This window comes from Filicampus tigris, chromosome 14 (assembly GCF_054856515.1).
Source record: "Filicampus tigris isolate MCC_2025a chromosome 14, RoL_Ftig_1.0, whole genome shotgun sequence".
In the NCBI taxonomy this organism is placed as follows: Eukaryota; Metazoa; Chordata; class Actinopteri; order Syngnathiformes; family Syngnathidae; genus Filicampus; species Filicampus tigris.
In genome coordinates, this window is record NC_141230.1 from 12,007,268 (window position 1) to 12,032,112 (window position 24,845).

Sequence of the window (24,845 nt, forward strand, 5' to 3'; positions counted from 1 at the left end):
ATGCGTGCGGGAGCTGGAGAAAACCCACACAAGCACAAAGTTGGAGAACATGGAACCTCCACACAGGGGGATTGGAGTCGAGATTCGAACCCAGAATCACATGACTGTAAGGCAGAAGTACGAGTCACACTGCTTGTGCCTGGGAGATGTGCTAAAGGTAGAGCTGACTTTCTAATGAAGGCCAACATTCTCTTCTTTAACTATTGATGCCAACTTATTGTGGCGTTCGCCATCTTGTACTGAGTAGCTAAGATGGAGAGTTTTGTTGAGTTTCATTTTGTTATTCTATGGCTGTCATCACATATTCCTCTTTTGGAATGACTTCAAGGGGGACTAATTTACACAAACACCGTCCTCTTTGAAGCCTCTGAGGTGTTTTCAAAAAAATGTGCTCAGCGGCTTCTTGGTGCGTTGCCGACCTCTCCAGCAGCTGTTAGCACAAGCGGTGGTCTTGTGTCGAGGATGCGGCCTGTAAGCGAAGTGTCGGCAATGCCTTTCTTACGCTGTCTTACGCTGTCTTTCCTCCCTGTGATGCCCTCCTGGCCTTCCAGTGCTCCTACTGTGTGAAGGTCAGCACTTCCTCACCCCCTCAGCCCATGTGATATTTCCCCCCCCCCCAGACCAGACACCGCCTGCTGCTTTGACCTCATGCCTCAGCTTCTTCAAGGCAAGCCGTTCTTTTTGTTTCATGCACGCTGATTCACCCTCACACATGAAAGCCTTTGCTTTCGCTTCGTTCAAGTGACCTTGTTTGTTGGTGTGCATCATTATGTCTTCAGTTTTCTCTAAATAAAATTGTACGTGTATGAATTCTAATTCATTAAATATTGATGCTCACACTAAACAGTGAAAGTTTAGTCGGACTAGCCTATAGATGGGTACTTATTATTTTCCCCCCGGAAAAAAGGACGGATGACGGAAGGGTACCCACACTTGATAATGGATAATAATTTTTAGTAAAATGCCCAGCTCTGCTTCTGCTAACTACTGTATATGTATACTTCACTAAGGACTGCAAGGTATAGTGTGGGTTTGGGGGGAGGCACGGAGAAGGAGAATGGAAAGGAGAAAGAAAAGCGGATGAAAACGGATTACATTTACAGTCAGAAAATAGCGGTGACGAATTGTAATTTAACGTTTTGATTCAGCTGGAAATGTGACTCAGATTGCATTCGTCCAGACTTTCTGAATTGAACCAAAAAAATCCTATTCAAGTGCCTGCATGGAGTCCTCCTTGATTTGGGGGGGATTGCTGGTGAACCCTGAGAACTGCTATTTTTCAACACTAGCTAAGTCATTTGCTTAGAGGAGAGAAAAGCAGCACCTCTTCAAAGCATAATCAACTAAGGTATGTTTTTGCTCTTGTGTTTTTTTTTCGAGACCCACAGTTTGAAACAGAATTGGAGGACAAGAGTAGCATGAGATTAAGAAAGAACCCATTCCATTTGGGGGCAAATTCGGTCAATCTAATGTTTCTTCCAGCTTTCTTTACTATGGCAATGCATAACTAGGTAGAGGAGAGTTCCATTAGGGACAGTTCATTCTAATGCTTGCTTGTATGTAAATGTTGTTTTCCAACCCAGCAGGACTTGTAATTGTACTATTTTTACTGCTTATGCAGGCAGATGGCGAGAGGCTTTCGTGTGAAAATAAGACTACACAGTTATGTGTGAAATCACTGAAGAAAGGTCTGTGTGCACGAATATTATTTTAATCCATTTTTCCAGGCGACTGGCTTTTTGGACTCAGCCAAACACGGGACACTGAAATTCAACCTATAGATATTTTATGTAGCAGCTACTTCATATACTTTAATGACATTCGTAATGGGCCTGTCTGTTTGGGCAAGATTTAACGGTAGAGGTTAATTGGCCGGGGATGAAACCCATTAATGGACTGTGGCTTCACGGCTCACTGATAGTGTGTATGAACGATGAAACAGTGTGGGGTAATTTAAAGCATCTGTGTTTTAGGTTAACACAGGCAAGCGCATAGATGTGAAGCTGTAATTTATTTATTGTTGCTGGCGCAAATCCAGACTTTAAGTCTCGCTTTGTTCCCACTTCAAGCAAATTAAAAACTCTTGGATTAATTACGAAGACTTGGGAAAGAATCTCATAAGGAGGTTTTGAAAAATAAATAAAGAATGTCTGGGTTTGGTATATGTACAGGAGCGAAGTGAGGCACATATATTGGACGGATGTTCAGTGTGAAAGAAAATATATCTATTTAAAAAAAACACAACTGGATCAAATAATTCAAATCTGATGAAAAGCCACACTTCACCCACTACAATGAATCTAAATTACCATAAATTATTGATATCCAAGATTTTTTTCTTCTTTTTTAATGACAGTCTTCAATCCACTTCACTTAAAATAAAATACATTGAAATAAATGTAAATTATTTTTGTTTATAAATCATAATTTGTAAAGGGTCTGGAGCCCAGGTGTCAAATGCAAGGCTGGGGGCCAGATTCGGCATGCCACATCATTTTATGTGGCTCACGAAGGCAAATTATGTTTTGCATGTTTACTTCATGATTCTTGCTACATCAAAATTGCATATTGTCTTTGCTTTTAATAATGAACATTTTTTCTTCTTATTATTATTTTTTTCATCTCTCTTTTAAAATAGAGTAATAACAAACGATTATTTTTTTTTAATGGCTTCTGATTTCAGAGCTAGTTTTCCATCAATTTCAATACATTATGTAGTAATATGAGGCGATGATACATTTAAATGGGTGCAGAGTCACAACTGCCTGAGACAAAAATGAGTTTGACACCCCTAGTCTAGATTATTTGGGTTAGTGGGTTACACAATTTTAAATGAAGTTTAAGGTTAGATTTTTTTTTTTTTTTTTACTTATAAATTTGATGGGTAGGTCTAGAATCACAGCTTTTAGGTAGTCGCAGCGTATTTAAACAAAGCAAAAGTGTTGAAAAATGAACCTTAAGAATTATTTAACAATACTTCATGGGTCTTTGAGAACCAGGGGTGCATGCACACTATATTATCTGCTTGAGACAGGCAAAATACCCTCTGGGGTACCAATCTAATGTGTTTTCGAAGAGTTGTGTCAAAACTGTTCCCTGTGGTGCCATGTACATGTGTTCTGCCTCTTTGATTTATACATAATTCAGTTGACATTGTGAATGCAATTCTTATTTCTTATTGACAAATACACAGACAATGTTAGTGTATTGATTCTGTATACTGGCTGTGTAAGTGAGAAAAAAACGTGTGTATAGTCGATACATATAAAAGACAAATTTATAGAGAAGTATTCAAGACACACCAAAAAATATTGTATAAATCAGGGGTCTTCAATCCTGTTCCATGAGGGCCGGCATTCTGTCTGTTTTCCATCGCTCCCTGCTGCAACACACACCTGATTCAAATGGTCAGGATCGTTATCCAGCTTCTGCAGACCTTGCTGATTATCTGATTATTTGACCATTTGAATCAGGTGTGTGTTGCAGCAGGGAGAGAGTGAAAATAGGCAGGACACCGGCCCTCGAGGAACAGGATTGAAGACCCCTGGAAATGGTTTCCTAATGGTTAGAATGTCTGCGTCAAAGTCGATAGGCCCCTGTTTTCTCAGGTCTCAGTTTCGGCCTCCCTGTGTGCAGTTTGCATGTTCTCCCTGTGCTTGCGTGGCTTTTTGTACAGGTACTCTGGCTTTCTTTAACATTCCAAAAACATGCATGCTAAGTTCATGAAAGACTCTAAAGTGCCAATACGTCTGAATGTAAGTGTTTGTCTCTATGTGCACTGAGAGTTACTGCAAACAGTACTGGGAATATTGTTGTTTCAAATTCAGCTAAATTGTCCAAATGTATTTGTATCTTCGAGTTTGCACAAGCAAAATGTTTTTTTTAATATAATAATAATAATAATAATAATAATAATAATAATAATAACAATAATAATAATAATAATAATGGGCTAGGTAGCCCATTATTGATAAAACCCACCATTTATGTTGGTCCAGAAAGACTTTAAAAAATAATTTGCCTGTATGTGCTCCTGCTTGTCCTCTAATGTCCCTTAGCAGAGAATATTTGAAGCAGCTTCCTGTTTGAAAGAGTCAAACACAACAGAAGAAATTCCATTCTACTCTTCACAGTGTTTTTTTCCCCTTTACCTTTTCAATTATCCTGCGTTTGTAAGTGAATGCCTTTGCTCAACAACTCTGCAGGCCGCCAGTCCCTTTCTTTACAACCTGGGACCGGCTGACTGCTTGCTGGTGGCCGTGGCAACTGCAACAGCCACCGCGGATGCCGAACGGTCAAATCCAAAGATCTTGACAACGGTTGGAAGATTTAATACATTAATGTAGTGCATACGTTTATTACCTGCAACATAAAGCTAGCATTTTTTATGCTATACTATACCAGTCTAACCAGCATCTGGATATGCCACTCTTGTGACGTGGATCTTGGCAAAGGAGAAGTGCTCACGAACAGAGATGTAAACAGATGTGTGCACAAAATTTGAAACAAATAGGCTTTTGTGCATGTAGAAAAAGGCTTAGCTCATTGAATTTAGCTCATGAAAAATTAGAGAAAATACAAAAGTTGAGTTTATATTTTTGTTCAGTATAACAGTCACAGTACCAAAGTAAGAGTGACAGTAACAGTCAGCACCAAAATACTTTATAACCTCTGCTGCGACTATAGGCGTAGTAAAAGTGCATCCCCTGTGGACAATGCTCCCATCTCCAGTCAAAACAGACACATTGTGTTCCAAAGACAACCCTCACTTTTTGAGTAAGGATTCCTGCTGTTTTCTCTGATCCTCAACCATTTCATAGGGGAGTTCAAGACCTCATAAAACCATCCCGTGACTCTTTGGAGAGTGCGAAAATTCTTAATGTTTTCCAGATTTTCAAAATGTAACTGTAGCATGGATGGACCCACCTGAGCGTTAAAGGTTTCGACACAGGGGTGCTGATTCATTTCACATTTCTTGCCAAAGCTGCCGACCCAGTGTTTAGACTACACACTTCCCCATTCATCCAGCGTTTGGTCGGACACCGTGAACTCATCATCAGCTCGGCTGGTGTCAATGAAGATGATAAAACATCTGAAAAGTGTCAAACAAAGGAAACAAGGGGGCAACTGCTTTAAAGATTACCGTAGCGAGGCATTCTTGTTGTTTTAATTAAGCAGTGTGCATGCTTAAAGCTGAAGAAATTATAAAATAAAGAAAGAAAAATACAACAACAACAAAAAAAAGATTATGTAGAAAGCATATCAAATGTAGAGATGATGATGATGACGATAATAATAATATCATCTTCTTTGAAGGGTATTGTATTATGTCTATATTTTATCAAATAAATTAGCAGAAATAATCCCTTCCAATAATTTTACAGTAACTGTTACATTTCAAAAGATGTTGCTATATTAATCGTAGGCTACATGAAAATCAAACGTTCTTCAACCTGTTAATGATGAAAGGGGAGGGTATAATAAAAGTCAGCGCCAGCTACTGTTAGTGTCTGGTTTTGGCTCGTAGCCTCGTACGTAGGCAGCTCACGTGCTTCCATTGCACACTCTTTTTGTCTCAACATTTTTAAGAATATGTGTAGCAAAAAGGCACAATAAGACAAAGAGAAGAAAAAGAAATAGAGCGGAGAGTAAATCTTTACTGAACTGAGATACAGTAAGCTTTTGCAAGATTAAAATAAATAGCCACTGCTAGTTAGCGGCTAATGCTAGTGGCTAGTCTTGGCTTGTGAGTGTTGTATCCAGTACTATTGTGCATTATTCTGTCAGCACTTCTTGGCGAGGCTAGGCCATTTTTTTGGAATACCTATCACAAAAGTAGCACATAGTTTTCTTTTCACGGAATGAGATACAGAGGTCTTGTGTGATGAGATTTTGTCTGACTTTTAAAGCATCCATTTCGCTGTTCAGGGTCATGGTAAGTTGGAGCCAGTTCCAGTTGACTTTGGGCAAAAGGCATAATATTCACTGAACTGGTTACCAGTCAGTCACATATTGAGACAAACAACCATTCATATATCCAGGCCATCTATTTTAAGCCATATTTTTCTTAAAAATGTTACTTGGATTGGAGTATACATGTGCAGCATAAACACGAAGTGGGAATTGGATTGGAACAGAATGGCTACTTGTGAACCTCCCAATGTTTTTGAGCTTTTTATACTATATTAAATTAATACAAAATATTTAAAAATGTAATATACAAAGTTGGAGGGGCGTGACTGGGGCTTCACAGATTTCTTACAAGGCTATAGCTCGGCCAAGCCCTGGTGTAGCGCTGAGCCTGCGATAAAGTAATGTTATCATATTTGTCTACATTGACATTATGATAGAACGACAATGCTTTATTTTTTATTCTCCAGAGAAAGATTGATATGTTTTCCTGAAGTGACGAAAACACCATCAACCTTTCGACTTCAAGAGCTATTTGGTCTGCGATTAAGTCTAACACAGACAAATGTTCTCCTTGGTTCAAGTCTGGGGTCACACTCTGGAATTTAAGTGCGTGTGTGTGTGGTGATGGGGGGGGGGGGTGCAGAAAATTCACTTTTGTTCATTCAGAGAAAAACTGGATGCATGAACCCGTTTTAATAAACTTCATAAACATCTTGCTTTGGAAGTATTTCGCCTTTTTGCAAGAGACGACACATTCATCACACTTCCCGGGAAGCACTTTTCTTGTGAAATCCAATCCTAAGCAGGTTTTGATTAAGCAGAAGCCTTTCACAAGAATACATTCACCACATGTCCGATTAGAAAAAGTCTGTACATATATTTCTTCTAAAGGAGAGACATTTTGGCTTTTTTGTTGCAATTTGTAATAGTTCCCAGGCATCCTTGGCCAACCACACACAGAGCGATGCAGCCAAAAGTAACTGAAGTAAACCGAAAAAAAAAAAAAAAAAATACAGTTGGCAACTCTTGGTCGCACGCCAAGTGATGAAGTACCGCACATCAACCGACAGCTGCAATGGAAAGATTGTGATCCTATATCGGGTTTTAATTAAAGCCCCACATACAATATACTGTACTGTATTATTTATTATTGAACCACAGTAACCTGGCATGATTGTAAAGGAAGAAGCGGATGGCCACAAAGAGGAAACAGGCGAGAGAGCATTAAGGAGAGGATGCTCTTGGCAATGATTGTTGGCTTTCACTTTTGGTTGTGAATAGGAGGACTTGACAGTTTGGACCAGTATCACCTTACTGGGTGTTTTCTCTCACAGGAAAATGAACACCCTGAGGCAAAAATGAAACTATGTCATTCAACGAACAATTGGTGCTCATCTTGCTCTTCGTAGCAGCCCTGAAACGGAAACTGAAACTTCTTCCTTGAGCTTTCACTCTTGTTAAAATGATGTGATACATGTTGAATTTGACAACGAGCAGGCTTTCGGAGAACCTACCCGAACACACACACACGTGTACGTGTTGAACTAAGTTTGACCGTCTGCTTTACGTTCTGAGACCAAAAAGACCTGCCTGTCGCCTTGGCTCCAGTCGTTTACACGGCTCTGATGTTCCTCTGATCCGTTTCGGCCCACCAAAGAGAGTTTCCTCTTCGCTGTTTTGCTAGGCACCGTTTCACAGGGCTTGACAAATGAGTTTGTAAAACAGCTCCTGAGAAATAAAACAAATCAGCGCGAGATGAATGGGGGGAGGAAGCTGACATTTCCGGGTGGAGAGGGCGTGGAAGGGCTAATGTTGGGAGGGAAGCCGAGGGGGCAACACACCCTAATGTGTGGCCGTGTGACACCTCGTCTCAGCGTTCACCCGCACAATTGACCGAATGAAAACACGCCAAGAGCTGTATTCCCCCTCAAGCCCTTTTTGGTTATGAATAGATTTCCAGAAGCTGAACTGGGCTGTTTGTGCTTCGCTGTCCGCTTGTCACCCCCACCGTGGTGTTGAGTCTCCGCCGCATATCAATTACCAGCTTTATTTGCCTTCAGTTGTCAGTGTTGTCACAGCTGCAGCTATTTCATTGTTCGCAAATAGCAGAAAGATGTAGGATTAACCCAGCCGTACAGGTCACTTTGAACAGCTAATATCGTGATTAGCACCGAGCCATGGGACAACACACTTGAAGATGAAAATATTTGAAGATGGTGGGGGGGAGAGAGAAATAGATTGCTCCAGTGTTTTGCTTAATTGAGATGCAACCGATCCAATAGACTCCAGGTGACCAGATGTCTTCATTTGTCTGGATGAATCAACTTTTCGGGACCTTTTTGAGATTCAGCTGCCCGAGTCAGTTGTTATCCTCTGCGGTGGATCTTGTGTTCTCTGTTTAAGTCCCATTTTCTCGCATGGTCGCATGGTACAGCAATTGGGCATCCATCAATGTGCTCATTATGTTGGCGGGTGAGCAGGAGCTTCTCTGGAAGAATCACAGCACGGGGGCTATAGGAAAATATTTGACTTGGTTTTTGGGCGATTGTTGGTGTAGTGGTAGCTGCCTAATTTTGCTTTTTTTTCGGGAACGATTCCCACTCAATGCCCCATTCACAATCACCCTGTGATCCAAGATATGATATGCATTTGATCTAAGACAGCTGTGGTACAGGCACCCACCCACCCATTTGGGGTGGGGTAGCTGTCCTCTTTTTTGATAACTACAATATAGTCATCTACATATAGTATGCAAATGTGTCTTTTTTTCTGAAGAATAAAACCAATATACTCACCAGGAAGTATAATATAATTCATTTACATCAGGGATGGGCAACTGGCAGCCCATGGCGTGCATGTGGCCACTGACCACACTTTTTTTTTGTATGCTACTAAATATATCTGCGGTTACCGCTTCCTGCTAATTTAGCAGTGTGGGAGGATGACGTACTGTATAAAAGTGTCCAGTGACAATGTACAGTCCTATGTTTTGCTACTTTCTGAACTGTTGTCTCTTCACATGATGAGGCAATGAACAATCTCAAAAGCTCTGATGTTTGTCCGTACCAATTCATCAAGTTGGTCGTGTTTTGTTAAGAGGTTGGGACGTCTTATTTACCTTAAAGCAGATGTAGGACTCAGCCAAACAACCCTATGACTTCCCACTGCTTGGTAGCAACATCACACTATGTGCTCCAAAAGACAACACAAGAACAACAGCAACAGTATTAATGCAGATTAAGATTCAAATATTGAATCCATTATCAATGTATTATGCTTGTTTTGAAATTATTATTACTGACCACAAGCAAATTTCAGAACGCACGTTGCCTACGAACTGACGACGACGGACCAACAGACTTCTGACAGTCTAACTGGTGGACTTAACTGACGGACCGAAATGCTACTGGGGCTTGTGATGTTTAAGGAAAACAAAAACTGTTCAAATAAACCGCTCTGGGAACTAAAGCCAAGAAATGTCTCACTGTTACTTCTCCTACTTCTACTTCTTCTTCTTCCTCTTCTTCTTCTTCTTCTGGATGGGGGTAGGTCGCTGATGTACTGATGCAGGCAGCCTGGTTTCAATTCCCACTCAGTGGCAGTGTGAATGCGAGTTGATGTGGTTTTTCTGTCTGTGCCCTGTGATTGACTGGCATTGACTGACTAGTCCAAAGTGCAGAGGCCTTTCACCTGAAGTCAGCAGGTATAGACTTTAGGTCCCCCTAAACAGAAGAAGCAGTACCGGTACATACAAAGGCTGGATGGGAGTTTGTGCAGGTACCAAAGTACCTGATCCACTTTCATATCCTTAGCCGTCAGAGTATAAATTTCAACGGGACTGTATTTTATGAGTGAGACTATACAATTCTGCACTTCCATTGAACGGTCAACAGTTATCCATCTCCATTGTTGTCCTTTGTTTGTCGTTATATTCTTCTTCTTTGTTGTACCCATTGGTGGCTTATGTTGTGTGACGCTGCTATGACGCATGCACCCTAAGATGGAAACCCAAGCCAGATCCGGTTTTAAATGTTTGCGGTTCAAAATCAAGATTAAGATAAAAACGTTATTGTCCTATATGAGTAACCCTTTCACCATTGCTGCAGCAATAGCGGGACTAAATTTAACAATGCCTGTAGTTCATTTATATATTTTCTATACTGCATATCCTGTTGCTTTTGTCTATCGCAACTGACTTTGCGTGATAGGTGGACTCCACCCTTGAATTGGGTGCTTGGCCATACCCTCTTTGACTCAAAAAGCCTGGAAAAAGTGATGTGAAAGAGACTCCAGTTGAAAAGCATTTATTCACATTTCATATAAAACGCCAAAACACTTTCAAACAGCAACTTGGCAGCCCGCCATCTGTTCAATTGTTGTATGATGATGTCAGTGCCAGAATCGAGTGTGATGTGTAAAGCAGATGTCGGACAGTGACCCTATCTTTCAACATAACTGGGCGATAAAAGCGAGTGTCAAACTTCACACCCCTGTCACAGCTTTCCACGACTCACATTTACACAGACGCCATCGCGGGTCTGGCGCTACCTCTGAAACCGGAAAACTGAGAAGACACTTTCGACAGGCAGTGTGAAAGCGACTATTGTGAACAAAGCAAAGAGTGGGAGTCGAGCCCATGCTAGCGGGTCGAGCATCCCTATGTGAACCACTCGACTACCAACTAGCCCACATATGAAAAACAAGCTAATAAAACTAGCATTAAGTGCTAAAATATACAGACATCTTTCAGCCATCCATTCATTTTCAGTAACGTCTGTCCTTATTGAGGTTATGGGTGAACTCGAGCCTATTTCAGCTTACTTTGGGTGAGAGGAGGGCCAGACCGATTGAAGCATTTGCCACACACATGGCAACGAGATGGCTTCCCTCCAGTACGGATTTGACGGTGCCTCTTGAGCATGCTGGCCGTGGAAAAGGTCTTTCGGCACACCGCAGCTGCTCGCCAGCCGAATTGCTTGGCGCACATAGAGCAACTCATATTCACCTTCGGGCCTTTGGTCAATTTACGCTCTTCACTGAAGTTAACATGCACTATTTTGAAGTGTACGAGGAAACCGGAGTACCCGAGAAAACCTATGTAAACACACGGCGAACATCGAGCCAAGATTTTAACGTGAACCTCAGAACTGTGAGGCAAACGTGCTTACCACTAGGTCATCGTTCAGCCCAGGGACGTAGCATTAAAGAAAATAAAACAAAATAGGATTATGTGTTCACTTTACTGTTGGTCAAAGGGAATCTTTTCTAATGATCTCTAAATTCCACTTAACTTGGTGTAAAAGTGAGAGAATTTCTTTAAATTCTCAAATGCGAAGTTGTGAATGGGCTAATTACACACTGGTCAAAGGTAAAAGGTCAAAGCTGCAGTGCTCTCAAAGGCACACATTTGGCCTTAGCGGACCACAAAAAAATGACTTTAAAAGGTAATTCATTTCAAGGCGAAGTCAACCCAAACATATTTTATTTCAAGAATATGTTCTATGCAGGCCCAGTAGTTGAAACAAGGCATTCTGTAAATATTGCGTTTGTGGAATAAGAGTTAAACCACTGTTTTTAGTCATCTCACAACTGTTCAGGGCTCAGGTAACGTCCAATCACGGCTCAGCTTCAGAAAACAGGTCAGCCGTGACTGGTCGTTACCTGAGCCCTGAGCAGTTGTGATGTCATTTTTCGTCGACAGAAATGATGAAATGGCCGCCCCCTGAGATGGCTAAAAACGGGTGGATTATGATGCTTAACTCATATTCAACAAACGCAATATTAATCAGAATGCCGTCTTTCAACTAGTGGGTCTGCTGGGAACATATTCTTGAAAAAAAATGTGTTTGGGTTGATTTCCCTCTTTAAGTATCACTTCTTAGACTCCTAACATTGCTCCTCTCAGACAGTGAAGTGCACTTAAATACTGACGTTAACCCTCACAAGGGCACTGAGAGGATCATTTTAAATCCCCGACTTCAAAGTGTGAAATGGCTTTACATCTGAAATGTGAACTCCTAGTCTCGAAATCCTTTAAATTTTTCGCCTCCCCCATGAATAATCTCGAAATAACGTTCTGCTTTTGTCCAGAATCCTCTTTTGTTCGAGCTCTTTCGGTGTGTTTCTCTTACCTGTAGACTGATGGATGATTATTTTCATTGAGGTCGTAGCGGGACAGCAAAAGGCTGCAACCCAAACTAGGCTCTCCTTCCTGACCTTACACTTGGTGCATGCTCCTGTAATTCTAGACGAGCGATGAGGGGGTCGAAAAAACACATATTTAAGATAGGTGTGTGTGTGTCGGTGTGTTTCACCCCATTTTGCTACGGTATTAAATAGCTTCTGCTCACTAGCTAGTCACCTTGTAATCAATAATGCCAAGTTAACGTCTGGAACGCGGCACACACGCAAACACAGGCAAGACGTCACTCATTCTCTACAGACATTATCTGCACACACACGCTCTTAAACATCCGTCATCAGGAACAGTGTGGTAGCTGCTCCAACAGAGTAAACTACAGCTCCACGGCTTCCAGTTGTCATCCATCACCTGGGCCAGCCAAAGGGCTGGGGTGGGAGGGGGTCGGGGGGGGGGGGGGCATCCATATCAGGATACACGCATGCATCGATCCTTATCCACACCCGGCCACAAAACTGGAAACATTAGATTTGAGAGGGTGGAAACTGGAGGTGGAAGAAGTAGTCACACGCTGTACCGACGGGGATATACAGATATAGTGCTTTTTACTTTCCTTCACTTTTTACTTTTCTCAACTTTTTTCGCTGGTGTTACATTTTCGACTGTCGTGTGTCCATAAAGCGTTACATTGTATCAGAGTGCTTATGCTGGAGATGCTTGGTCATATTGCGTGTGTTTCTTTTTGAGTATTCTGCATGGTTTAAGTAACATTTGCAGACGGTAACGTTTCGGTCAACGGTTTTCACTCCAGCAGCGAAACGAAATTAATCCGCACCGGAGAATTCAATTAAAATGGTGCTTCTTGAAACTTCTGTCTCTAAACTCTTTCGTTAGTGCTGCACATATTTTACTTTTTTCTGCTTCAGTGAGATGCTCTTTTACCAGCACACAGTTACGGCTGTGTGTGGGTGATGCACAACAGTGATTGGATTGGATATTACCTTAAGTGGGAGGGCTTTAAAATTGGGCAAGCACGCAAATACACACACGGGCCTTTAAATCGTCAATGCAAAATTAATTGCAAATAGAAAAAAAATAATGATAAGGGTGTCTTGTCCCATGCAAAGTGTGCCGAATGGTTCAGTTTTTCTCGCTAGTACTCAAATAAATACTCAAGTAAATACAAAGTACATGTACTTCCTCACTTTCCACCACTGGTGGAAACTTGCACACATGAATGGAAGTATTAAAGTCACTCACAAGAAAGAGCAGGTGGCCTTACTCAGCACACGGTTTGATTAGTTTCCGCTTTTAATCCACCGTCTTAATAAAAAGACCCTATTTTGCCCCTAGACTATTTCCCACAATGAGGATTATATTGGTGTAAATAGTGCTGAGTAGGCGGCCTACTAAATGCAAACGCAGATCTCACCCAAAGATTTTCTTGCAAATTATTTATTCGTGATTCAAAACTTGTGTTGCGCAGATGGTATACGTAGGTTTTCCATGCAGTAAAATGTGCTGCCAGCACATCATCATGTGTGTCGGGGCAAGTGCCGTGCATGTGGTGCCAGCGGGTGACACGGCAGTTTTAGCTCTTTTCAAACCGCGCTGTAAAATCATCAGGTGGCCTCATTTACGTGAATAATTAATCAGCTTCAGCGTTTCCATGCAACCCCTTTGGCTGCTTTGTAAAAGAGCCAAAAAGGAAAGTGGCTCATGATATACAGGGTGAGTAACAGTGTGAACATCACTGTAAATTCTTATTCTTTTCATATTCTCATAAATGCCACTTCACTCGACCTGTGGTTGTTTTATATGAAATTGCACTTGTCCTCATTAGTGTCATTGGTGATTTTGGCCGAGTGGCAGGCTATGCACTGGAATGGTCGGCATGGCAATCACTCTATGTACTGTATTTATTTTGTAAGTGAATCGTTACTCTGTAGTGAATATGAAATGCATGCAACAAATGGGATGGAATAACAACATTTTTTCAAGCCACAGCTTGTGCCTTTTTTGGGGGGAAGTCGCCTATCTTACTAACTTGTTCTCTTGCATTATTATGCAAAAGTCCAAACAAAGTTTAGCATTTTTGTCTGAAAAGATTGAATACTATTATGAGCTAAACAGTATTAGAAATCATCATGTTTTATTTTATTTTTTTTTAAACGTGACTAAGCCAAAACACATTTTTTTTTGTGGTTTCCATACTGCGTCAGCATTACATTTTTGACAAAAAAAGACCTGCGATTGGCTGACAACCAGCACAGACGTACTCTGTTTCTTGCCTCCAGTTTACCTGCAAGCCTAAAGAGGACAAACGCTACAGCAAATAGACGGAGGGATAAATGTTTAATTGAGATAAGGAAGGTGGCAGTTTGGGTTTCAGGATTTAGTTGTTGTTGTCATAACATGCTAACTAAGATTTGACACTTGGGACTTGCCAAGTAAAATAGTGGTTAGCAGTTTTGTGCAAACTTGTCTTTTACTCCCTCCGGCATCAGGTTCAGACGAATTGATATGATTGTCATGCTGAAAGTTTAGATCGTAGACCAGCGTTACTGTTGCGATGCTCTGCTGGGATGACTTAATAAAAGTCCAAATAAAAGTTAGAAGTGCTCAAATAACTCAAACTGACTCCGGTGTGGAGGTCAAGGCTGACTTTTCACAACATCGATGACGGCCTCGCCGAGGACTTATTATGGAGATTGTATATTTATGGATCGGAACGGTGTGTTGACTTCTAACTAACTGACGGTGAACTCTGTACTCTGCATTCTCGAGGAGTCACATTCGCAGTGGAGCCGAAGAAAGGTGGTATGGAGCCTACGTGCAGGAACATCTGGACATGATGTGCACCTCAGGAATGACTGATGAGGGACACTCCTGTGACCCCCACACCTGCACTCCCCTGACATCACTAACTTTTTGGATTGCAGCCAAATCTATATCTGCATTAGTTATAATGCTGCAACTGATACAACAGATGCCGCTGCGGTGGGAAAAGCTACATTTGTTGTTTTTATTTTAAGTTGAATTAAATTTTACAGATCGTATCGACTGGATCCGATCAGCAGATATTTTGCATTTTTATGCAAAACCGGTGATCGGTTGTAATGTGATAATTTGCCGATCAATCAATGAGGCTATTGATCAGATCCGCAAAATAAGACATTACAGTAATCTCGTTCATTCCAGTGATACATTACATTTTTCTTTATGTTTTAATTTAGAAAATGATGTGAAGGATAAAGACTATTGTGAAAGCATCTTGAATTCCTGGTAAGAAAAAAAAAAACGGCGATGACGCATTGACGGGACATGTCCAAACTCAAACAACAACAACTCATGTTTTCAAACACACAACTATTAAAATTTTTTTTTTAAAATATCGTAGAAATGTGTGTTTTTAAATATCTGTTATACAAATAGTGGGGTCTGTCGCACACCTGCCCAACCATCAGGTGTGAAATTAAACAAGTAAACAACCAAACTCTATAAAACAATGGATGGATGGTGGCACACTAGATTGTGCCCTGTGAATTCTGCATAGCAACAAGTTATGTTCTGTACTGTCCGATAGCTATGTGGATGTATTTCAATGGTAAAGTTATATAATTAATTACATATAAATACGAAAACTATTTGTTATGGGCACTTTTGTATAATTTCACAAGAGAAATTCTAAGTAAAATATTGAGAGGCCAGACAGTGAAAGGCGGCACTGTACATTCTCTCGTATGGTGGTATGCCACACCGTTATTCATTTTTCTCATAAAAATGCCACCATATCTGTAAATCCACCTGGAAACAAAGACAAAATGATGATAACTTGGCTTGGATGGAAACTAAATTCCCTTTTCCATCTGGTATTTATTATATTAACAAAGAGTGCAAAGTACCAGTACCGCCTCCAAAAAAAAAAAATCATTAAATTACAATAACATGTCTGTAAACAGTCTTTACACATTATATAGTGTAAATCGTTAATCCTGTATTATTAAATAATTATCCTAATGAACTAGTAAACACAATTCTCAATGGCGTGGTTGAACTCATCCTCACCTCCCCAAGAAAGCAGACAGTCAGTGAAGGAGAATTCCTGCCAGGGATCCATGAGTGTCTCAATTGTGTTGGAATGCACAAGTACAATTTAGTGACTGTCAAAAGACCTTAACAAAATAAATCCACACGTGCCGTGCCAGATTGTGTTGTGCTCTTGATTATTCTCTTGTTATGGGTGAGGTGCAGACACAGCAGAGACAGAGAATAGCCATGTTCTGCCAATGCTGCATGACACGTGTTACTAAACAGGCCAGAAACAGATGCCTTTGGAAATATACGACTTCAAAAACATTTTATGGAGCTACACCCACGTTTTGGCTAACTTATCTTCATTTACATGACTGATAGATACATGCGTATATGGTCTTGATTAAAACCGGCCTCCCTCAATAAAATTTCACGTTGTTATTCTTTGGCTTTGAACCGGGCATGAGATGTTTTTTGGTTTTTTTTATTGTGTATTTATTTATAGCTGATTTCATTCCTAATGTTTTATGCAAACACATTTAATTGATCTTTTACAACAACAGCTGTTTCATAAATACATTTGACTTATTAATTGATTGCATAGCTAGCTAGTTAGCTGTCATCTCTTCCTAATCCCATAGATAGCCTGTCTTCTTTAAACAAAAAAAAATAGATAGATGTGTTTATTAATCCTGTAACTAGCTAGGAAGCAATTGTATATTATCTTAAATTAAAACTTTATTAATCACGCGGCAGCCCTAGGCACCTCTCTTATTTTACGTTATTAATCCCGTAGCAAGATTCGTAGCTCCCTTTGTATTTCAAAATATACTTTATTAAACCTGTCTTTATGAAAAGCATTGCTTCAGTTTTGAAGTTTGCAAAAGAGTTACTGTTACACAGTGTTACTGCAAATTATTGTGTGGACAGAGGAAAGTTGGCCATTGAGTTGTTTGGAAGGAACACAATGTTATGGATGGAGAAAATCAAAGTCCAGCACAATGAAAAAAATCATCAACTGTGAAGTATATCGTGAAGGGGTCATCATGATTTGAGTCTACTCGGCCACCTCAAGGCCTGGACGCATCGCTATCATGGATGGAAAAATGTTTATCGGGACCTTTTTCATGATAATTTAGGACAATCTGTCTGCCAATTGAAGCCAACAGAACAGAAGATGGAGACTACAACAGGACAAAATCCTCACCTCAGCCATGCTGTGACATGACCGCAAGTAAGCGATTCACACCAGGCAGCCCAAGAATATCGCTGAACTCACACAGTTTTTGTAACGAGGAATTATCCACAATTTCACCCGAAGTCGGATGGGATTGGCTCCTGTGACCCTGTACAGGTTTAAATGGTGTCAAAAGTGTTTGCCTAATGTCTTGATTCGATGAATATTAGATCACATTTTAGGACCAAATTACGCAGAAAGCCACATAATTCGAAAGTGTTCACATACTTTGTTGTGCATATTATAGAAGCATACTCATTCTCTCTCGCACCCAGTGCAGAGTCGTCACCATGTATACTGTATTATTGTTTATTGCAAAAAAAAAAACTACAAAAAAAAAAAAATAGTACCTGTAATTTTAAAGAAGTCAAATGCTTCTTAATTCTTTACTTGGCCTATGAGACAGGTTGCCGGGCAACCAGCATTGACGACAGTGAAGTCATTGTTCCTGTCCAAGAATTGGTCTGGTATGTGAATTATGGTGTTTTTGTACAGATTAAACAGGCCAGCTATAATCTGCTAATTAATGAGCTTTCTTTGTTCCCGTTGGCAAATGGGTTCACCTTTGGACACTGCGGGGTCACTCACTCTCCCCTCATTTACAGCATTTGTGGCCAAGCTAAGCTCACGTCGAGCAGACGGATGAGAATTTTATCAATCGTCGGTCCATCCATTTAACACTTGGCAGGCGACTGAGAGCTATAAATCAAGATTTTCTGCATCGTACGTCCATTGTATCTCTTTTGAGTAATGAATGACCGCAGTCAGGAAAACGACACCCTGATGAACCACCTCCATCCTCTAGTGCTGACTTTACGTAATCCAGTGAGGGAACGCCCATCCTGGGAATCAACACTGGCGTATTGCTCCGAAGAGATTAGTTGGGTGTTGGTGAGGATTTTCAATCGTGATCCATATTTTTCTCCTCCCAGTTCCATCCCTCTATATGTTCCTTGTGTACTGTACTTTCCTCATGCTGTTACAAGTTAGAAGCCAAATTAATCCCTGAGATCTCTTTTATTTGTCTTTCACAGATAGCATGATGGATGATATCATAACTTCGCAGGAATTTGGTTATGCATGCACTTTGACCCAAAAATATACAGGATCTCCCTGGCTCCGTCTCGCTCTGTAGGATAACCTTTTCCGCTCCCCACCTCGTCCCCGTGATGAGCTCGATGTCCATTGACGCACACTGGGCTCTCTGCCAGGATCCACTGCTGGGCCACTCAAAAGAGGCCAACGTCCACTAAAGCCTCAAGTGTTCAACAAAAAAAGCATCTGCAAAGTCAATATTAGCCTTTTACACTGCCAACCGACAGAAAAGAAGGAATAAAAGAGTTGGAAAATGCCTCAAAGGGATGCTAAAGGCTAAACGAAAACACTTAAAGCGCAGTGCCCCGCAATAAAACCCGGGAGTGCTGTCTGCTCGGTCCACTCGTCTCAAGAGGGCTGTAACCCATCACTCCACTGCTCTGACTTCCGCCCATTCTCTGTGGGAGGCTAATTGCTGGTAGGGCGACCCAAGGTCAGGGTGTGTGTCTTCCAAAAATGTCGCTTAAGCAGGGGAGCTGCAGGTTGTGGACATTTTCCCCCTGATAACATCAAGTCGCTGTCGAGGTTTATAATTGACGATTTAAGTACAACCACGTAGATGTTACTGAATTAAGACCACATGATTGTCTGATTTGAAAGTAAAGTCCTAATATCAAATAGGTGGTATGTTCGCTCGTAATGGGCATCTGACAATGGTGGGGCATAGACTTTACACAGTTCTGATGGGGTTGACAGATTTGGGGCTTTTTATGCAAAATCGGTGATTGGTTGTAATGCCATAATATGCCGATTGATGACATCATTGATGGGATGTTTAAAATAAGACATTACAGCAAACACGATCCTGTTGAATGCATCGAATGTTCATCAGTGTTTTTGGGAGTATTTTTAGGGTTTCATTTTTTTTTTTTTTTTTATCACAATGCATTTCAACGGGGATCAATAATGTGAAAATTTTGGCTATTAGTGGGCCGCACCATCCCAATCCCCCTGCGGATAGCGAGGGTCGACTATACAGTAAATTAACAAGTTGTTTGTATATATTGGATACATTGTTCCATCTTCTGATCGTATCGTTGATCCGTTATCTTTTTTCATTTTTTTTTTTTTTAACTCGCTGTTCAGTGATCAAGTAAACAAGTTGACTTGCGCTGAGAGTAATCCTTGCAGGTGCATGCAATCATTTGACATGTAAATTGGCCAATAAAGTCTGCGATGGGACCCTAGCGAGGATGAGCGGTTCCGAAAATGGATGGATGGACGGATGGATGGATTGGACAGTGAAGAGTGAGTGACCCATAATTACTAAATTAGTGTGTCAAAACTGACACATGACTGACCAACAATGACTGGTGCAGGGGTTAGTGCTTGACGATAGTGTATAATAGTGACAGATGAGTGACTGACCAATCACTGGCAAAGCATGCAATGATTAAGAAGTGAAACACAAGCATTGCAAAAATGCATGCCGACTGAGGTAATGAAATCTAGGTTGATTTTATTTTTGTATGTTTGTTTGTTAAATCTCAGATATATTAGGACATGTTCATGGAAAAGAGGACATCACTTGGTTCTTTTATTTACCACAAGTAAATTACGTGATACAGCTGTAGGGGGGCACCATGTTCGTTCTGGCATTTGGTCTTTAGCGTTTCTTAAATTGCAAAATAGTTTTGGCGTTTTGTTAAAAAATAAAAGAAAAGTATATGAGTGCTATAAAGTCATTGAATAGTAGCTTAGGTTCCAGCTAATCGCCACTATATTCCTACTCCGTTGCTAACAGTAAAATGTTTATTTGAATATCCGACCGAGCCTACATTGACATGCCATTTTTCTAATGACTCGGAACACCAAGTGGAAGCCAAGACATGATTGATTTAGATTTCTCTAACAGATTGGTACACTTAAGAGCATAAATCATTTTCATTGCCGTTCATCAGCGCTCTGACAAGCATCTCTGTTGCCGGATAAAAGCAGCCTTTGCATCATTCACTGCATGGCAGTACGGGTTGGCGCACTCCCTTCCTTCCTGGAGAAGCGCTCTTGTCGACTCTCATCAGGAAGGCGTTTAACCCCACGTTCGTAAAGACAAAATGTCAACGAGAGTTACTGTGTGGGTCTTTTCCAGCGTGGAGATGACATTAATGCTTTTCTGCATGAGAGACGATTCCAATTTTTGGACGTGCACTTATGCAGCAAGCAAAATCCCAAACTGCTCTTCACTCCAGACGGGGAGTTGAGGGAATTTGTTGATCCTCCTCTGCGCTTTAGCGCTCTCCACAGTGGGTCCGACAGCTGTTGGAAACACCAGACAGGGTCAAGAGGCAAACCTGGACCACATGCTCAGATGAAATATATGATTCCCTCTTTATTTCTTTTAGTGCCTAATAGATTTTACATGAAAAATGCCTTAGCGCGCCTGATGAATTGCTCCCAAAACCTCGCCATTCAGAGTTTGAATAATTCTGTCTCAAGCTCACTTGCTTAAAAGTGCACTCTGTAGTATTCGCCATAACCTGATTTCCAATGAAAATTCTCATGCTTTATTTATTTTGACAATTGTCTAACACGGTGATTTCCAACCTTTAGTGAGCCAACTCACATATTTATATTTTAAGAAAATCTCGTGGCAGACAACCAAACAAAAATGTCATAAAAAGTGGAGACACAGTTTAATTAGGCCCCTTCTGCCATCTGGTGAAAGAGCATTACATTGTTGTGCCTGTCACTATATGATAGTGATAGATAGATTTTTATTTAATATTGCAAGAATAAAGTTGTGTATAAAAGATTTTTTTTTTTTTTTTTTTTTAGTTAAAGTTGTATATTTTTTTAATTCATCATTTTAAAATATTAAAGTACGCCAAAATTTCCAAGAAAAATGTTGTGTGTTTTAGATTAAAGTTAAAATAAAATCGGAATTTGTTTTTTCTTTTTAGAAAAAAAAAAGTTTTTTGTTGTACGTATTGTTGTATATTTTCAAGAATAAAGTGATACATTTTTGAGGAAGAACTTGTTCGGTGGTTTGAGAATTAAGTTCTAATATTATGAGAATGAAGTCTTACATTTTCCTGATTAAAATGGTGTACATTTTCAAGATTAAAGTGTAGATTTTATATATTTTTTTTCCTGTGTTTAATTTCAAGATAAAAAGTCATGTTTTTTTTTTAATTAAAGCGGCATATTTTGAGGAACTTTTTTGAGTTTTCCTGGATAAAAAGTAACATATTTCATTTCCAGACAAGGGTCGTGATATTATGGGAATGAAGTCACATTTTTACGATTGGAGGTGAAGGAATGATATCAGAGGAGCCGTTTGCTGCCCGTATAAGGATAAGCAACATAGAGGATGTCGTCAAGTTTTACTGTAGTATTTTCTCAGAAAACAGTGACAATGGTGGTCATGAGTTTGGATCCAAAGGGAGAGGAATTCCGGTGGTGACTTGTGCAACATTGGGGGCTTTATGGCATCTGGATTCACGTGATAAACTTACGCCATATGGTATTGCAATTCATGGATGCATTTTGCTTTTCTTTTTGCTTTGCTTGTGTTTTTGTATTTTACAATGCGCATTGATTTATGAAACTATGGCACCTGAAACTCATGTAAAATATGAGTGATTTTTATGATTTGTTGAATCTGTTGGCTATAAATGTCACATACAATGTTATTGAAAACATTAGCCATTTTTTCAATGTTCTTTTCAACTTTTTAAAAGGTTATAGTATTATGATTAATATTATTATTATTATGATTATTTCTGTCTGTATTCTGATCTATTTTGAAGAAACCAATCTTTCAGATCTTTCATATTTAGATGTATTGAGTAAAGACATGAATCAATTATAACATCGGTTCCCAATCACCGGTCGGCGGCCATTTGGCATGGGGCTGCAGACAAAAACATTTATACGCCTCCATGTAGAATACAAGCCAGCTCCCCAAACATCTTCCAAATCAAGCCCCGCCCCGATCGTGAATATATGTCAGTAACCCGTTTACTACCACGAACCAATCAACGAAAAAAAGTTGGTGACCGTCAACATGTAAAAAATAATATAAACATTGATTTTCCTTCATTCAATCATTCATTCATCCTCTGAAGCTCTCATCCTCACTCGAGTCACAGGGGTGCTGGAGACCATTCTCATTGGTTGTCTGAACTGGTTGTCAGCCAATCGCAAGGCTCAAATAGACAAACAACTATTCACGCTCGCATGCACGCCCACGGACAATTTCCGAGTCTTCAATTCACCTAGCACGCATGCTTTTGGAATGTGCGAGGAAACCGGAGTACTCAGAGAAAACGCACATAGCCACGGGGTGAACATACAACTCCACACTGGCAGGCCAGAGCCTGGATTCGAACCCACAACCTCTGCACCGAGCATTTTCCTTCAATGAACATCTCTTAACAACATCCTTTGCCACTTTCTTGTTTCACTTCCATCTTAAAGATACCCATTCAACAGATGAAATCTTTTATTTTTGACATGTCGAATTTATTTATAGCATGTGCACTAGTTTCGTAGGTTATAAAGTACACGAAAACAAGCAGAGATACCGTGGTGCACAGGTTTAACTGCATAAATATAAGAGAAGATATAAATAAAGTAGATTAAAACATGTCTCCATCTGACCTGTAATAATAATTTCATAGAGCTGAGCTCGCTGTTTTCATAAACCAAGCCCCTGCAGTCCATGAGAATGTGCATGTTGCGAGAAAATATTAAATCCGGCTAGGTTTTTCTTTTCATCCAGCAATCTCCTTTGCATCAACGAAATATTAAGTCTAATCTGGCGGATTTCAATTTTTATGAAGTCAAGAAATGAAGCTTTGCTCAGGAATGAAATCACCTGAAATGGTGGGCCGTGTATCTCCGTTGGAAATGTCACCGGTGCTGTGCTCCCACGGCCCGGCCTTGTCAAGTGAGTGAAGTGTCCTCCTCCTGCTAACTCATGACCGTGAAAGGCTGCAATGGTCCCCTCGAGGCCTTTTGCAGGAAATAGTTGTTGTGTGGTGGCCTCTGAAATAAGCTGCGGTCATTGTCATGACAAAGAAAAGTACAAGCGTGAGGGGCACGAAGAAAAAGTCCAATATTGATACCTATCAAGGTAATAAAACAATTTGCTTGTATATACAGTGCGCCAAGAGGTCACAAAATGAGGTCGGCTTTGCATAATCCAACGAGATCCAGTACAAAGGATGTGCCAAGAATTCTGTCAACAGTACAAAGAAAATAATACTCGTTTTCGATGGACGCTGTCAGTCAGAGTAATGACGTGTTTGTTATTGTGGTGAGTGATGGTTAGTTTACAGGATTATAGACCGTGTTATACTCTGAGCCACCATTTTGCCCATTTCATGTAACTAAGGTGATTAAAATTGTGCAAGTCATAATGTCGCAGAGCAAGCATTTGTTGATTCAAGCCTTGATCAAGGACTGCGTGTTCCAATTTACATATTTGTGGTGCATAGTGGTGATTCATCCTTTTTTTTTTTCCTTCTTCTTCATTCTCTGTGCATACGGCAACCACATGCCATTTTTTTCACCCCAGCAAGTGAAACAATGGATCTGCCTCACAGTCAAGAGGTCCTCCAGAGTTTGAATCTCGACTCAGATCCTCAACAACACTGCAGCTTTATGACTTTGACATCATTGTGGTTCCATGGAGTGCGGCCACAATTTCTTCACCTGGTAAGCTGCCAACTCATGGGTGGAGAAATTCGGTGGTCGGGCAAAATTATTTAAATAAGGCCAACTATGATGTGACAACTTTTATTTGTTAACAAATATCATCACCTTCGATAATGCCGTTAACAGAGATGCTCTGATATTTTTAAGAATTATTTTTGTTGCTTGGGAGAATTTGCTCGTCATGCTCAATGTGTCGTTTCCATGTCAACTTGAGGCAGCAGGTTTTGCTCGGAGGTCATACAAGGGTGAAAGACACTGATCCATATTCCGTATTTTTATTTCTTATTCCCACCTGCCATTTTTCAAATGTCTTGAACATTTGCCGTTATGAAATACACCCCAATGGAGGCTGCGTATTCAAGAGATGCCCCATATACACACCTCTCCCTTTGTTTTCCATTCAAGAATATGACATCTAAGGGCCAGGAAGCGCAAAGCTGCGAGGACACACATTCCAAAACACTCTCCTCGCGAGCATCACAAGCCAAACCTGCTTTTGGCCTGAAGATTTTGCTCGGGAGGTTGCAATCAACTGCTGGCAGGAAGCAGGTGGAAGCATTCAGTCAAGATAATGCATCCCAAGTTGGAGTTGCACCAAGTTCTTCATAATCAGCTGCTGCAGGAAAGAGAAAACAACAGTGTCTCTTGTACCGGTTCCTGTCCTTCTACTGCAAAGGTGACGGGTCAGATAAACCAATCCGGAGTCCACTTCTTGAGAAACACGCACGCACATAGCGTACAAAGGAATTCCTTACTCCGTGGGAT

The 24,845-nt window shown here is 40.5% G+C and overlaps 1 long non-coding RNA gene across 1 annotated transcript; it reads left to right on the forward strand.

Moving 5' to 3' along the window:
* Positions 1-1,166: 1,166 nt before the first annotated feature.
* On the forward strand, positions 1,167-24,719 carry LOC147136379 (uncharacterized). The gene is made up of 3 exons (XR_015089450.1): positions 1,167-1,348; positions 23,941-24,080; positions 24,486-24,719. It is a non-coding gene; the product is annotated as an uncharacterized LOC147136379 (long non-coding RNA).
* The last annotated feature ends 126 nt before the right edge of the window (positions 24,720-24,845 follow it).